At 38.1% G+C, this 15,988-nt stretch overlaps 1 long non-coding RNA gene across 1 annotated transcript; it reads right to left on the bottom strand.

Moving 5' to 3' along the window:
- Positions 1–5,535: 5,535 nt before the first annotated feature.
- LOC148057675 (uncharacterized) lies at positions 5,536–12,281 on the bottom strand. Its single transcript, XR_015705817.1, has 3 exons — positions 12,188–12,281; positions 8,853–8,890; positions 5,536–8,706 (listed from the first exon to the last, which is right to left on the bottom strand). It is a non-coding gene; the product is annotated as an uncharacterized LOC148057675 (long non-coding RNA).
- Between the last annotated feature and the right edge of the window lie 3,707 nt (positions 12,282–15,988).

Below are 15,988 nucleotides of genomic sequence, written 5' to 3'. Positions count from 1 at the left end.
ACCATCTTGCTAACAAACACACAGCAAGGAAGGACACAGCACTGTCACAATTTCTGAAGCTCGTGTCCAACTCATCCTATACCTACTTCTGTGAGTAGCAGGTGAGAGAGGCCCTAGAGGAGGCTTTCTTGCCATTTTTGCAGCTGAACCCCCTCAGTGCAGCTTCACACCACCCTGGAGCCAGCGGAGCCAAGTGACCACATCACAGAGCCAGGGCAAGACATTGCCCCTCACCGTTAATAAACTCATACCTCATCTGAGAGACTTCCTTCCTGGCTTGAGAAAAACAGCTACAACAGCTCCCACACCAGCAGTTCCCAGAAGCATATGAGTGGAAAAAGAAGGAATTCATAGGAGCAGGTAGGAGAGCAAACCTGACAAATTTTAACTGCATTTCACTATTGCTGTGAGACTGAAAAGGAGGTATGTTATAGTTGGAAAAGCACCAGAAAGCTTAAGAGAATAAGATACAAGCCATCCATAAATAGCAGATATAGAATAACCCATGCACAAGAGAAGTGATCAGTATAATTTGATTTGTTGTCCGAATGATATGGAAATATTTCCCCAGGTACATTTAATCATGTAGATGTTTCTGCTCTCTGTGAAAACATGCAATGCTTTCTACAATCCCGCTTACAATCCACCATCAGCTGCAGCAATGACTTCCACAAGGAAATCATGAGCTGTGTGAAAAAATATTTCTGTTAACTGCTTGTGAATGCCATTGGGTAACCTTTGCTTATACTTTGAAAAAAAACAGATGAGTAAAAGGTCAAGATCTGCCTTTTTACACTTACTTTGTATACATTATAGTGTTTCCTCATCCATTTCCTCTGACAGATTTTTAAAGTTCTCTCTTGACAGGCAAATCAGTATTTTCATACAATCTCAACAAAATTAGATTCACATGACAGCCTTCTTAATGCTGACTAACAAGCATGCTAACCATGCTAATGCATTTCAAGCAAGCGCATGTGACTATTTTGTAGTCCAGAAGCATTAAGACACGGCCACAGATAGCATTATTTGCTATGTCCTGGGCCCGTTTTCTTCTTCACAGCCTATAAATACCGTGCCTGTCAAACCCTGGCAGTGTGGTAGCATGGTATCAGGATTTCTCTACAATGAGCAATTGAACGTAATTTGAAAGTGGTGTATTTTAATTAGCATGATTCTAGACACCATCAGCCATCTTAAAACTGCACAAAGTAGTTGTGACCAAGTTGTATTTGGTCAGTATTCAAGGGGAGAAAAAAAAAAAGTTTTGCAGGAACATTATACTCTACCTGAAATTAACATTTTGCTAGATTTTTTTTTTTAAAGTTATGAATTTGTCACCAATACTCAATGACATTTCTCTGTCATGTCTACTAATTTTTTTTTTTTTTAAATTGTACTAGCTAGTTATGCTTGTCCTTAGTGTTAACGTAACTATCTTTGTCTACATACAGTGCTATAAACTGTGTATAAACATGGAAAGGGAGCCAATGGGAGCCTTTACCATTTAGGTCACTGCTGCAGAGTTAAGCCAATGCTATGAACTTTTGAAATTCCCAGCCTCGGAGTGGCACAGGGCATGTTTTAATGAGCATCCACTGTAATAACGGAATCTGATCTATGCAAACAAATAATGCTTAATAAAACAATTGCATCATGCATGAGAAACAGCTGTGGCAGCAAATACTCTGTGGTTACTTGTGCAATAAGTAAGGTTTAAGAAATAAGAATTAGGCACAAAATGTTCAGGAGGTCTCAATTATTTCTTCCTTTTTCTATAGCATAACTTGAACACTGTAAACCTAAAATCATTTTGCAATAGCATTTGGTACATTTCTGTTTATGGATGACATTTAAAAAAAAAAAAAAAAAAAAAGTTAATCTGTACTGTACCAGAGTAATACAGTACTGAGTATTCTTTTTGTGCATGTGTATACATACATATATGTATGAACAGCGGATGCTATGGTTATGAATGCTTTCAGTTGATCTATTTTCTTTCAGTAAAATCCTAAGCTAAACATATGGACACATATAAACACTAGGAAAAGAAAAATTGCACAGCAATATAAATCTGTGCCAACACTCATTGAAGGGGCTGTTTGGAAGCGCTTTATCCCAAGGCAGAGCAGCCTGCACAGCAGACCCAGCACTCAGATTCACAGGGTAGCCAGGACCACACGTTGTGAGGATCCCCAGTAAAAATCAGAGCTTGGCTTCCAACTCTGTAGCACTACACGTGAATGCTTTCAGCAGTGAGTGCCAACAGGTTATCTAACCTGCCGGGATGGAGAAAACATTTCAGCCTGGAAGAGCTAGGACAGGCTTTAAACATGCACAGTGTGGAACAAAGTACACAACTGAGACCCAGGAAGCCACAGGGTAGCTTCAGAGCCCAAACAGTGTTTTTATTTTGGTGGCACGTTAATATGGGGTGAGAAGTGCTTTGGTATCAGATTTTGACTTATGGAGACTATGAGCTTTTGGGAGCATAAACCAATCTTAATTAAAAAGAAAAAGACATTTCCTCAATTTAAATATCACATTCTTCCACCACTAAGCGGAGTAAATCAACTGCAAACCTTTTCATGTGAGGGAGAGAAATAGGGTATAAACATCCAACCTATTATAGCTATCTTCTCAACAGTACTTATAACATTGATTGACTAGACTTCCAAGGTGTCTACCTCAGATGAACGTTACCCTCTGTCTTTACCTCTTGACAAGCAGAGTTGTCATTTGTTTACAGTTGTGATCTAAGTCATATAATAACATGCCACATGCTGCCAGGGACATGTTATAATGAAGTACTATAAAAAATAAAAAGTTAAAAAATGTTTTAGAGAAATTTCCTGCTCAAATATATATAGCATTTGACTTGGCAAGGAGCTTTCTTTCAAAATGATTTTAAAAGAAAAATGTAGTCTCCATCAAAATGTATTGATACTCCAAGAGCAGGAAAACAGTCTCAGTTCAGGTGAAACAAACATTTTGGTTTTTTGAACGGAACCAACACATGCTATATGTTTTACTTTGGCGTCTGCCAATTTCTGATGATAAGATGCTCTATGGAAGCTGCTGTTTGGATGCCCCATGCCTGTGGTCTCTCCTGCAGCCTGACCTTGGCTGACCTGCATTTCCTATGGCATACCACACAATTGTTCTCCTGGAGCCCATCAGGAGACAGTAAATTTTCCTTTGATTCTGTTTTCACCTAGATTTGCCCACTCTCTTACTCCTCTCATTTTTCTGTGCCTCAAACTAGGAAAGGTCTTGTCTTGATTGCATAACTTTTTACACCATGATGAACAAAGCCATCTTTTTTGTTTCCCACTTTCTATAAATAAAAACTAATATTCCTTCTTCTCAGTATGCATTAGTTTATCTTTGCTTTTGTTGTCCTAATATTTCTCCCTGTAATCCTGATTTGAGTTTGTTACTTCTCCAAACAGCTGACCAACCAAGTAGCAAGGGAAGAGGAGAGTTGGTATTGCTGGTTTCACAGAGCTTGATGAGTCTCTGCTGCATATTCAAGTTCCCCTGCAGTCACAGCAAAGGACTCCAGTTCCAATAACTCATAGTGGTTCTTAAGTATTGAGCTGGCCCATGGATGAGCCTAGAAAATGGTTTCAGCATCAAGAATTTTCAGTATGGCATCTTTTGAAGACTCTCCATACCCTGCCATTCATTAATTTATTTCCCTTGAGGGATGGGCAGGAAGCAGAATGAAGTCCTGGATGTCACATAACATAAGGCACGCAGCCATTCCTTTTGACATCATTTTTTCTACAGTGGAGAAACAAAACATTCATTGCCTTCTGACACTGTGGCAGTAATATGGGGCAATACACATGGCTCGTTCCTTCCTCCTCTGGACAAGCTGTACCTTGCTTGGCAGCACAGAGGCAAGGGGAAGTCTGTTCTTGAATTAAGAAATTAGAAATGTGGTAATTTAATCAAGCATCTCATTCAGGAAGAATGTTTCATTTCCAGGATTGCTTTTGTTGTTGAAAGTTTTGAAGATATTTCACAGTGCAATGACCAGTGACTGGTAGGGTCTCACAAAACTGCTGTTGCATTCAGTTAAGGGCTGTCATTTGTCATTTTTTCCTTCCCTCATACAGTCAGCAGTAGTATTCTATAGCTGCATCACTACAGTACTGACGTATGTAAAGCATGGAAAACATTAGGTGATGGAGAAGAGGAAGCTTGCCTTGAAATCATTTGGTAAATGAGATACCAAAGTAGAACAAAAAAAATCATGTTTTCTTGTCCTGTGCTTTGAATAGTATATATACACATGTAATTAAGAAATTTATCCTCAATTGTCCTCCAAATTTCCTTAGTACAGCACACAACTTCTATGCCTCAATTCCTCAACACATAGTGGGAGGAAACAAAAAAAAAATTTTTACATCATAGGGTGGAGTTTATCAGTGCTTAAATGAGAGGATAGAAGCTGTATTAAAAGTGAGTATTAGTACGTATTGGATTATGCAGCCCTGTATGGAATAGAGTCTTTCCATACACTTGAAAAGGTAAATTAGGATTAACTCAAACCTTGGTTAAAGTACTATGCAAAGCTTAAGGTTTCTGGTCTAAATTACTTCAATGAAGCCAACATCTAGGAATGAGCCAAGAAGAAAGAACAGCTGACAGAGAGCTATGGGCAAAAAGGGAATAACTTTCATGTTTTCCATGGTTAAGGAAAACTTCTCATGCCACACAAGGCAAAAGAGAATATATTATAGCTCCGTGAGGGATAACCTTTCTAAGACTTGTGGAGAAAATAGGATGAAAATGTCACTTTTCTTGGGAACAGAAAGATTTACTGTGGTTCTCCAACTTTGCTTATAAAAGGCTTGTGAGTCCCATACATTTTTTTGGTCTAGTATTGGGGATCACTAGTCTAACCAAAGCAATGTCTGACTGGGAGCATTTTAGTACCCACTGCTGTAAAGCATCATATTATTAAAGCTAATTAGAAAGTAATTTTGTTTCAGAGAAAAATAAGTGTTGGGTTTTTTTAATTTTAATTTAAAGCTTTTTTAAAAAAAAACCACCAGTCTTGCCTTTTAAATATCTCTTTGAAAGAGTCCTTCTTTCTTCTTAATTTGTTTTCCAGAAATTAAAAAAAATTAGTTTGATATTGAACAAAAAATAGGTTAAAAAGGACATTTCTCACAAGTTTCTGTGCCGTTGCAAAAATGCCTTTCTTTTAAAGAAACACTTCAAGTAATTTAATTCTATGATTCAGACTACAGATGAGTAAAAAACAAAGAATACACCAAAATACTCAATAACTTCCATATTTCCTTTCATAGGAAGACTATCATTGAAATGCAAATAAATTAAATACATGTTTGATAAGCACAACAAAAAGTTTAAAAATCATTAATGCTTAAGGTCTGGAGAACTGACATAAAAGGTACCTTCCAAAGATTCACATTACCAGAGCTCTTCTAAACTGGCACATCTTGCTTAGAGCAAGGAAGCGTTAAGAGGAAATCACTGCTTAGTTCTGAAAAACCACCTTGTATGTGTAGGAGGGGCTCAGAGTTGGGGGGGGCGGGGGGGGGGGGAGAATAGAGGTATGACCTTACCTTTTGTCATAATGATGGGAGAATCTTAAATGTAATCACTTCATATTGAAAAAGGAAGGGAGCTTAATTTGAACCTTTAAGTTTTAATTTGCCCTTTTTTTGTATGCAAGGCAAGAAGAAAAAACTCTTTTGCTCCCCAAAATGTAAAGTCAGCATAAATTCACTGAGATTTCAAGATAAGATTCTCTCAGGCTTTGTCTAGAAAAATAAAAGGATTTTCTAAAAAACTTCACTTCACTGCAAAATTGAGTGCTTTGGACTTTGTTAGCTCTCTTTATGCTAAAAGAAGGTCCTAGCTTATACTTGTGAAGTGAAGGCAAGTCTCAGGTAAAGGGTATGAAAGTACAAAACTTGCTAGTCTCTTGTGTCTATTTGATTTCTCACCAAGAACTTTTTTCATTTTTGCTTTTCTGCAAAAAAAAAACCTAATTTCATTGTTTACCTCAAATGAGGCACACACATACAGATCCTAGCAGAGGAGGCCAGCATATCTCTGAATACACCAAACTCGGCCTGATTTTATGCATTTTGCACATCGAGATAAAGTTTAAATGCTGACTTACAGCTACAGTGCTTTCTTGTTAATCTAAATAGCTTTCTATTGCCATTTTCCCCTCAGCCATGAGGCATATTAAAAAAAAAAAGAAACTTTTGAAAATAAAAATAGGAATATTTGTCTAAATATTTCTGGCATCAACTTCCATTTCATCCCAGTTGGTGGAGCATTTCCAGCAGTTCTGCAGGACCTTTTGGAAACTGGATGGAAGTTCATAGTACTCCTCAAATGAAGGTGTAATGCCACTGCATTAATGACTTTCCCCATTACCAGAGCATTTCTTCAGGGACCTGGTTGCTGTGAACCTGTGCCATGGCTATGCAAACATGCTAAATCCACCCGCTCTCTTCAAAGGACAAGCATTTAAACTAAGCTGCATTTACCCCATTGGTTATCATCACCACCTTCCCTACTCACTTTTTCCAGGTAACTTTGTTCTTGATCAGACTAAAAAGGTACCATTTTGAAGGCAATACTCCCTGGAACATTATGCTGCAGTTCAGCTTCATTTTTCAGTGTCTCCTGACAATTCCCATGATTTTCATGTTTGTGACTAGAGCAATGCTGTGAAGAATACAGGCAAGGGCAGGATATCCAACTAAAGTCAGAGTTATGATGTTTAAGGTGAAAGCATAATTCAGAGGTCAATATACTCCAGGCAAAAGAGAGATAATTTCCATCCTGGATTCTAGAAGAGGAATATTATGTGCTACTGGTCAAGTACTATATTGGTTACACATATCTAGTGCATCAAGTAGTAAAACTGTACCTAGAGAACAGTAAATGGGGTACAGATATCTAAAAACACAGGAAGAAATAAATTGGACAACTCTGAAACAAGGAACAAAACTACAGAATAGAAGAACAATTTGAAAAGCAAATTACAGACCAAGACAAACTGAAAGCAGAGTAAATCACAATATGGGTTTACCAAGAACTAACCTGATTGCTTTCTAATAGCTGCTAGCACAAGGAGCACTTTTCACCACTCACTCTGGCTGAGCAACACCTCGCTCTGCCTAGTACTGGCACTGAGACTCCTCTGATCAGTTAGTAAGGCACTTCAGCTCACTTAACTAGCACATAACTCCTTTTCTAGAGGGTGAGGAAAAAAAACCTAAGCTTTCTGAGAGTTTAGCAAACTGAGTCAGCTGTTTCTTCAGCCAGATGTATCAGAAGTAAGCAGCAAGAGTTTGCAACTGCAAAAGGAAAGCAAAGCAGGATGCTACCATTCCGTAACCACAAACCTGAGATAAAACAACTGATTTCAGGCAGGGGAAGCAGAACAGATCTAATCTTGCTGGGTTTCAATAAAACATTTGATATGCAAAGTTAGTTCAAAGGAAAAATAGCACAAGAGTTAACAGGCAGATAATGAACAGGCAAGTGAGGAGACAGCAATGGTTGCTATTTAGCTCACTGGGGTGGTTTCAAAAGCACAAACAGGTAGGGGAAGGAGGTATCTTTTCACAACTGCATGCAGGCTTCTTCAGGCTGTTCTCACAATGGTGGTTGTTACTTCACCCGAGACAAGTCTCCAGGTGACAAGGGATGAGCTGCTCATAAAGGCAATTGGCAAACCAGGAAGATGGGCAGCATTTCTCCTGGCCAGGAAGATGTTTCTGTAGCTGCTACAGCAGTTGGGGAAAAAGAGTAAGTGTTCAGGGAGTCCCTCAGAGAGCCAATTTGTCTTTAAATGCATATGCTAAGAGAAGGGGCTGGACTAGCTTACAGTTCCTTTTCTATAATGCTATGTCTATGCACTCTGAAACATCTTGATAATCTGATTTGAGCCATTTACCTCAAGAGAAGTCACCCTTAATAAACTTGGAGTATGTTACTGTATCTGTTCTATTGATTTTTTTCTTTTCTTTACCTCCTATACCCTACAATACATGTCTGTTGTGTAACATGTGATATTTAACTCCTATATTGCTGAAAATTTGTCGGCAGAGGGTAGATACAAAGTCACAGGAAAAAATAAAAGATCAATGAGACTGAGATGTTTCTCTCCAATGTAGCTGTACCATATAACCAGGTTTCTTAAGAGCAAGTCCAGTACAACCGTGAACAGAGTCCTTCCACAACATTCAAGTTTGTTAGCTTATACGGTTCTTGACTGCAGAGAAAAAAAAAACATCTTCTTCTCAGATGACCATCCAGGTCTAGGAAGGGATGTTATTGAGGTTTCTTGCATTAGCTGTGTTGATGCTGTATTTGGCACCAGTAGCATCACTTCAAAGCACACAGTCCGGTTACTCCTGAGAGCACAAACACATGCCCCACCGAGAGTTCATCTCTATGTCTGCCAGTGGTCCTCCAGATGTGGAGGCCAAGGCTTTGCAGAGGCCTTTTGCCTTTGTTTGCACCGATACTGTCTTATAAACACATGCATCCAAAGATCCTTCTCTTGAAGAAAGTAGCTATGAATCTCCCTGTAGAGCTCAAGTGCTGAGCACACAGGAGGTGTGAAGTGACACAGAAAGGGCAGTGAATGAAGGAGTCAGAAGTAAAACTGTTCAGTGATGTCATCACCTTAATGGAAGGCTGATTGCAAAGCAGAAAAACTCCTGGTTAACAAAGCCAAATAATTTCATTTCAAGAAAAGTAGCGTATGAATGCAGTGAACTTTAGGACAAATTAACCCCTGTTAACACCTTATTGATAAAGCCTTTACTTTGTAGGTGGCTTACCTTAGGAAGAGAAATGTAGTTCCTTGCCAAGCAGAGACCTAAAGGCAACAGAGGAATACATGGAGATAAGTATCTAGATGACACATGATTACATGAACTAATGGCTAGATCCTTAACTGAAGGAAGTCAGCAAAACTGTAACAGACTAGCCTAAAGACTTGAACCTTCTGGTTCCCAAAATAAGGGATTTAAATATGAATCCACAGTGTTGCCATGGGCCTTAAAAAAAAAAAAAATTTCTGTTGTGGGACTGGCACCAGAGTGGAGTCATGAGCCCAACAGCACTGCTGGCAAAAACGTCAAAGGAAAATCATGGATTTCTAAGGAAAGAAGGATCAGTAGGAGAAATATTTAAAAAAAAAAAATCTGTCCATAACACCAAGAATTAATTTTCTTACCAAGAACTGAACTTCCCAAACTATGAGCTGCAACCTGTATGGAAACAAGCTGCATTTGTAGCCTGATTCAAAAGTCTCAAACTAGGCAGACACTGACCATTGGCCCAACAAAATTTGACAGGCAATAAGACAGAGGCTTCAGTTACAGATTATATAGCTGGGCATTTTTTCAGTACTTCAAAGGCCAACACTAACATGGACTGTTCCATATATCAGACAGCATGCTACAGCATTTTATTCTGTATTTAATTCTTTTTGATTCCAAAGTAAATAATAAACTCTAGTAAAGTCCCCCCCCCCCAAAAAAAAAAAAATCAGAAGTCTGTTTTTGCTTAAAATTATTAAATGGGATAAGAAAAAAGTTCTCATTCATGACTAATGCTATTGTTTCCATGTTATTTCTAGAGGTTCAGGCATCTGTCCTGACTTTTAGTCAAGAGAAAGTTATCATGCAGGATATAGTATAATTCAGAGCTTAAGTTCCTTGTACAATCTTTTTAACAGAAATCTCAGATTTTCATATCTGAAGGTCTATCTTTAAACGCAATAAAATCTTTTTTAGCTAGCCAAGTATCATAAATATTCAAAAGACTCAGTTTTAACATTACACATAATTGACATTACAGAAATCTGTTTCCACTGGCATGACATCAGAGATTGTCAGATTGGGAAATCAAGAGGATGAGCTTCACACTTGCCAATTTGTGCTGTTAATCCATGTTGAAAATTTTTCTTAACAAATCCCAGCAACACCACCCCTTCCCCCAATCCCATCATGATCTTTAGGAAGAAAAAGAAAGGCTGTTGGCCCACATCTGTCTACTACCTAAGAAATGGCAGCTATTGTTAAAGCTTTCTTTTTTTTCATTGTTTATAATTCTGTTTCTTACATTCTGCTTTAGGGTCATCAGTTAGGCCACAAAATTGTGGAAACAGGCATACTGCCAGTTGTATATAGCAGTATATGATTGTATAATTTCCACCGCCCATTAAGGGGGAGAAAATTAAAGGAAGTTAGATGTTTTTCTCCAAGGAAATTTCTTTTGGGTCAGCTTAGTGACACTCCTTATCACTGTTTCTTCTGTGTTTATGACTAATCTAGCAATGGACTATTTTCATTAAAGTAGCCAAAAACCCAGAGAAGCTGAACCATCAGTCCCTGTAATTTCCATGAGTAGCACCTGTGATACCAAGACTGCAGTTGAAGATGTGCACACCAAACAGTACATTTACTGGCTCATAGTCAGTGATCTGGGCTGCACAACTGACAGCTATAACCAGTTCAGCAAAAAATGAAAGCTTCCTTCCTGCTGTTAAACAATACTTGCAGAAATGACAGAGCTGTGCAGGATCTGGTGCTCTTGTCCCCAGCCCCACAGCTCACTCCCCCAAGGAGTCCAACTATTTTCTTCCTTTCTTCCTCATTGCCTCCCACTAACCTCTGGGCACTGCAGTATTTCCATCACAGGCCACACCATGGCACCAGCCCTCCTGTTCCGTTTCCCAGCATGACCCAGCTCTGCTCAGTCCCTCACAGGCACACAAGGAACTAGACAGTTTTGTCTGACCTGCCTGCAGCCCAAGGAAGCAGAGAGCAGGCAGAGGCATGCCCCATCATTGCAAGGGCCAGAGTATCCCAGGGGAGATGCATTACTACCCTCTGGGATCTTCCCCTCCTGAGAGCTGGGAGAAAGAGCTAGATAAAGTAGTTTAACTGAGGGATATAGGAAGTTATGAAAAGATTTATTTTAAAAAAAAAGTTTTCCAGGAAACATCTGTTTACTCCTTAGCAGAAACCAAAAGCTATAACCTCTTGTATCAATATCCGTGTAACCACTTTTTGAACCCCCAAAACCTCAGCAGTGGTCCACACATTACAAGTACAGCTTGGGTACAAAAAGTTTTGCAAACCAGTGATGTAGAATCAGTTCTCTCTACAAAAGCGGGCTAATACAGCCCAATCAGGTGTGGTTAGAACAGAAAACCTGCAAAGCAGAAGCCCTTCAGCAGACCTGCCTGATGATTGAACTTGCTGCAATAGCATCTCAGGGCCACAGCATGTATTTACTCACAGTGGCTTGAACTCTCCCAACTCCAGAATGAGCAGAAGATGACTTAGTCACTTTGCCTCACAGCCTGATCAAGTAGTCATGCTCAGGGCACCACACTGCTAAGCAGGATGACAAATAATTTAATACAGACCATTTCAGCCACTGAGCTGAGAGACAATAAATAAATGGGCTCTGAAAACAGTATTGATTTTTCTATACACTAAGTACAATTGATGAAAAAAGCCTAGCTATATTTAAGTTTGTTTTAAATAATGTATTCCATACATTATTATAAAATACTTGCTTGTAGCTGTAATATTTATTTGAAATACTTCTTTTAAGCTTCTCCAAAACACTCAGGACAAACAGAAAGTTCTCTTGAAGCCTGTCAGAAGTCACACTTCGTCTTTTGTACTACCATAAAACAAATCTCTCAATACCATATGGTATAGTTCCACAGATTACATTAAAAAAAAAACCCAAGCCATAGGATCCAAAGCTGCCTACAGGAATTCTTGCACCTACTACACTGTGCAGCCAACCCTGTATAGAGTACAGCAGCTGCATAAGGAAACACAGCAACATCACCCAGCAGGAGCACCAGACATGAAAAATACCTTGCCCAAATGATGCTGAAAGGGGAAGAAAAAAACCAACCAACCAAAAAAAACCCCAAAAAACAAAACAACAACCCACAACCAAAAACTCCCACAAACACAAAATATTTGCTACTCTCTGTAACAGGGCTTTAGGCTGATCTCTAGCCCCAGACTGCTGCTATTACTTTAACTAACAATCCTTCAAGTTAGCTTAATTTTCACAAAATCAACGAAAAGCTTCAGGCAGTCTGAGAAGAAAAAAAAAAAATAACAACAAAAAATCCTACCATTCACATCAAGTATGAGCAAGGATAATTTCAAAGGACAAGAGACACCACTCTCTCCACCTTTACTTAGGCAAGACCATCTGCAGTATCTACTCCCCCCCACTGACCCCTAAGCTCCTTAATTTGCTGTCAGTTGTTATTTAAGTCTTTCAGCTGGGGCTTATGCCTGGCAACTGATTCTTCACACCTGCATGCTGCTTCCCACATTATTAAGAGGCCACACTATTTTTCATTGACTACTTACTCAACAAGGGTAAAAATATCAGAATATGGCCTAAAGCAAACATAGAGTAACTGAGTACTTACTCCTCATCTTGTTTACTAATGCTTATTGTGATGATTTCTGTTACATATTCATGAAATATTAGGCAGTGATAGTACACACATTGTACTAACCAGTACATAAAGACGTAAAATGAAAACATCTTTACTGAAAAAAAAAAAACCAACAACAAAGACAGCTGAAAAATCTTTGTCCTGGTTGGCACACTATCAGTGCCAAATTTCAAAGCATCAAGAATTGCTTAAATTCCCAGCTGTTGCAGCAGAAAAGCACATGAGACAAGGAGAAGATTAATAAAAGTTAGAATAAAAGAACATAAAAGAGAAAATGTGAAGTCAGAATGTGATATGTGCCAATACGAACAAAATTAGAGTAATAATTTGGATAGGTTATAGGCCAGAGATAAAAGCCTGATAAAATTCCAGAAATCAGATTACTGAGAAAGCTATTTGAAATTAAAAAGCAACATAAATCAAAACTGGATGAATGACATTTGTATAATATTATTGGACTGATTAAATTAAGTTTTAGTTAGTAGAATAGTGTGGCAAGAAAAAGAGATACAATAACTATAAAGTATGTGTACAGCCATAAACAAAACAGCTGATGAGCCTAATGTGAATTTCTTCCTTTATTTGATCTGTTTATTACCACTATAGTGATAACTATTTGTTATACTATTATTTAAGAAACTGTTCAGAAATTATTCCAGTTTTCATGGTAAATGTACTTATGCCTACATCAATGTTGAAATTATTTGCCTGACTATTCAGCTGAATATTGAATTCATTTACTCTAGAATTGCTTTGCATGAAATACTCCCAGTCGTATTTCTTAGCAGTCAGGTTTGCAAGAACTATGGCTGTTAAATGAATTATAGAGAATATGAATAATCAGCAAATTTGGCCCTAATAAATGTAAATATTTGCATCCCAAACCATTTTCATTTATTCACATTAAAACAGTATCATATGACTTACCAGTTTAACCAATGCCAACCACATACTTGAGATTCTGAATATGAAATAACCATAACTGTTCTTCAAGCCTTCAGTAGCCTATGAATTATTTGCAAATTATTTTCAAAGAACAAATGTGTTAAAACTAACTGTAGACTGTTCAAAGACAATTCACAAACATAAAAAAGAAGCCTAATTTGTCATTATCAATTATTTCCTCCAACTTTTTCTGTCAGCTTTAGTTAACATGAAACAGTAATAGTAGTAAGAATGAGATTTGCAATATCATTTTCTTCCCGTGCAAATCAGACTGATGTAAAAATGCTATAGCTTTCCATTCACTTCTGATCCAACTCTTTGATATGGTGGCAAAAGTTCAGAGTAATGCCAACTGTTAATGACCTCTGTGGTATAAAACTTAGGCATAACTTGAGCAGTCTCTTGGTTTAGCCTAGAGAGGATAGCTATCTAAGTCACAGCCAGGGACAGGCAACTGACTACACTGGTAGGCAGCTTAACAAGCAAGCTCATGCTTCACTGTTAAGAAAAAGGACTGTAGTAGGAGATTTTCCTAAAATTGTCACAGGAGATAGAGATTCTGTATGACATAGTTCATCTGTCCTGATACTTCTATGCTTATCATCAATGTATAATGAGTTCTTTATTGTGACTACTGTTTATACATATGTGCATAGAGGACTAGTACTGTGGCCAATTTTACTTTTATTAATAATTTTTGAGGTGCTTAAAGAATTTTGGTTCCATTGCAAATAATGAAAAACAGCATGTTTCTGCCTGGAGGGATTTCGGATCTTCAGATCAGACTTGTGAGGTCCAATACAGACTGGAGGTCACACAAGCAGTCCTCTCGTGGGCAAAGAGGAAGCTCAGTGTCCGTTCCTTGCACTCAGGCAAGCAGAGGGACTGCTGCTGGCAACTCTTCTCCAGGTGGGTAGGCTGGGCAAGGCAGGAGGTGAGGCCACATCTGCTTCCCCCATGCACCAATTCTGGGCTGCTGGTCTGGGCTGATCTATCTATTTATCTGTTTATCTGCAAATATACAGTTAATAAATAGGAGGTACATGGATAATGGTTATGACCATGAAACAGTTTTGGCATTACATTATTATGTGGCTCCTCCTTGACAGCAGTTCTCAACACAACAGTATTCGTGGTGCTAAGGAACAGATTACTGTGGACATTCATCCTTTTAGGGGAAGGGTAATGGGTACAAAGCTGAAGACAACTGCTTATCAACCTGATGCATGATATGCAGCTATCTCAAACTGAGTCACTATTTGCTGCTAAGTGTGAAGGAGGCTCCAAGGATTATATAATTAATGGAAGGAGTTAGACTACAGTAGCTCTGAATATAAGAGTATTTTTGCTTTTACAGGAAGCATTTTCATCAACTAGCTATTAATGTTTAAATACAGTAATCAGAAAAAAAATTCCTCTTAGTTGATCTCCATTCATGTAGCTTTTTTCTTCATGAAATAGTTCTTTTGGAATCTCATTAAGTCACATGAACAACTGCACCAAGTTGTTATGGCAACTGGAATTTTAAAAGTAAATTAATTTTTCCACAAGGTGTTATTAAGACCAGGTAAGGATGGCCTTGAATAATAATAGCTCCTTATTATTTGGAAAGGATATTCTATCTCAAACTTTAACACTGAGCTTTGCTTAGGCCAACACTCTTTTTTATTAGTACATCAACAATCTTTAGAACAAATGGACAAGAAATTGTTTCAGTTTTTCTATAAATTCTTAAATTACACTTTCTAGTCAGCAGCAGCATCTTTTAATAACAGGGTTTCTATACTTGATGCTTAAGTAGTTTGTAGTGTGCTTAGTAAAAGCAGATAAGATCAGTTTTCCAAACTGTCATAAATCTAGAGCAAACCTGCTGATTTCACTGTTAGTGTAAATGTATAAATGAGAAGAAAAAAAAATAAACAAGCTCCTAATATTTAAAGGAGGAATTTATCCTGTAGTGTAAAAAAGCTGCCCAGTCCTTGATCTATTCCAGAGTGATGTCTGCTGTATCCAGCTACTGACATTGGACTTGCACCTCCCTTACTTGGGAGCGTAATACTTTCTCTAAGCAATACTCTCTTAGGATCTACTGGAATAAAATGAGGACAGAAATGTAATCACAGTTAATAATGCACTTAATAAAACAGGCCTTTTGTAAATTTTAATTTTGTAGGACATTGGAGCCTGCTGAGAGACAGTAACTTTCTTCAGAAGTAAGTGATAGTTCTGACTGTAGCATTTCTATCCCAGCGGACATGCCACTGGAGAGGATACAGCTTGCTTCTCAGATCCAGGCTGATATCTCAGTTCTGCAGCATGGTCTCACAATCATTCTCCCTGGCAAAAAGGTGAGTTTTCACACTGCATAGCAATCCTGGTTTGATGCACTCCTGCTCCCTGCCTCTTATTTCTGCCATTTTGTAATTACAGAGCATGTCAGCAATAGGATCATGAAACTGATTCTGTGAAATTAAAAAAATATATATATACATATGCATGTATATACATACATTTTTTGAC

Source organism: Nipponia nippon, unplaced genomic scaffold, assembly GCF_047370975.1.
Source record: "Nipponia nippon isolate SJK-2023a ecotype South Korea unplaced genomic scaffold, ASM4737097v1 scaffold_1, whole genome shotgun sequence".
Lineage (NCBI taxonomy): Eukaryota > Metazoa > Chordata > Aves > Pelecaniformes > Threskiornithidae > Nipponia > Nipponia nippon.
Note: the sequence above shows the minus strand (reverse complement) of the source record. Positions and strands in the feature narration are given on the sequence as shown.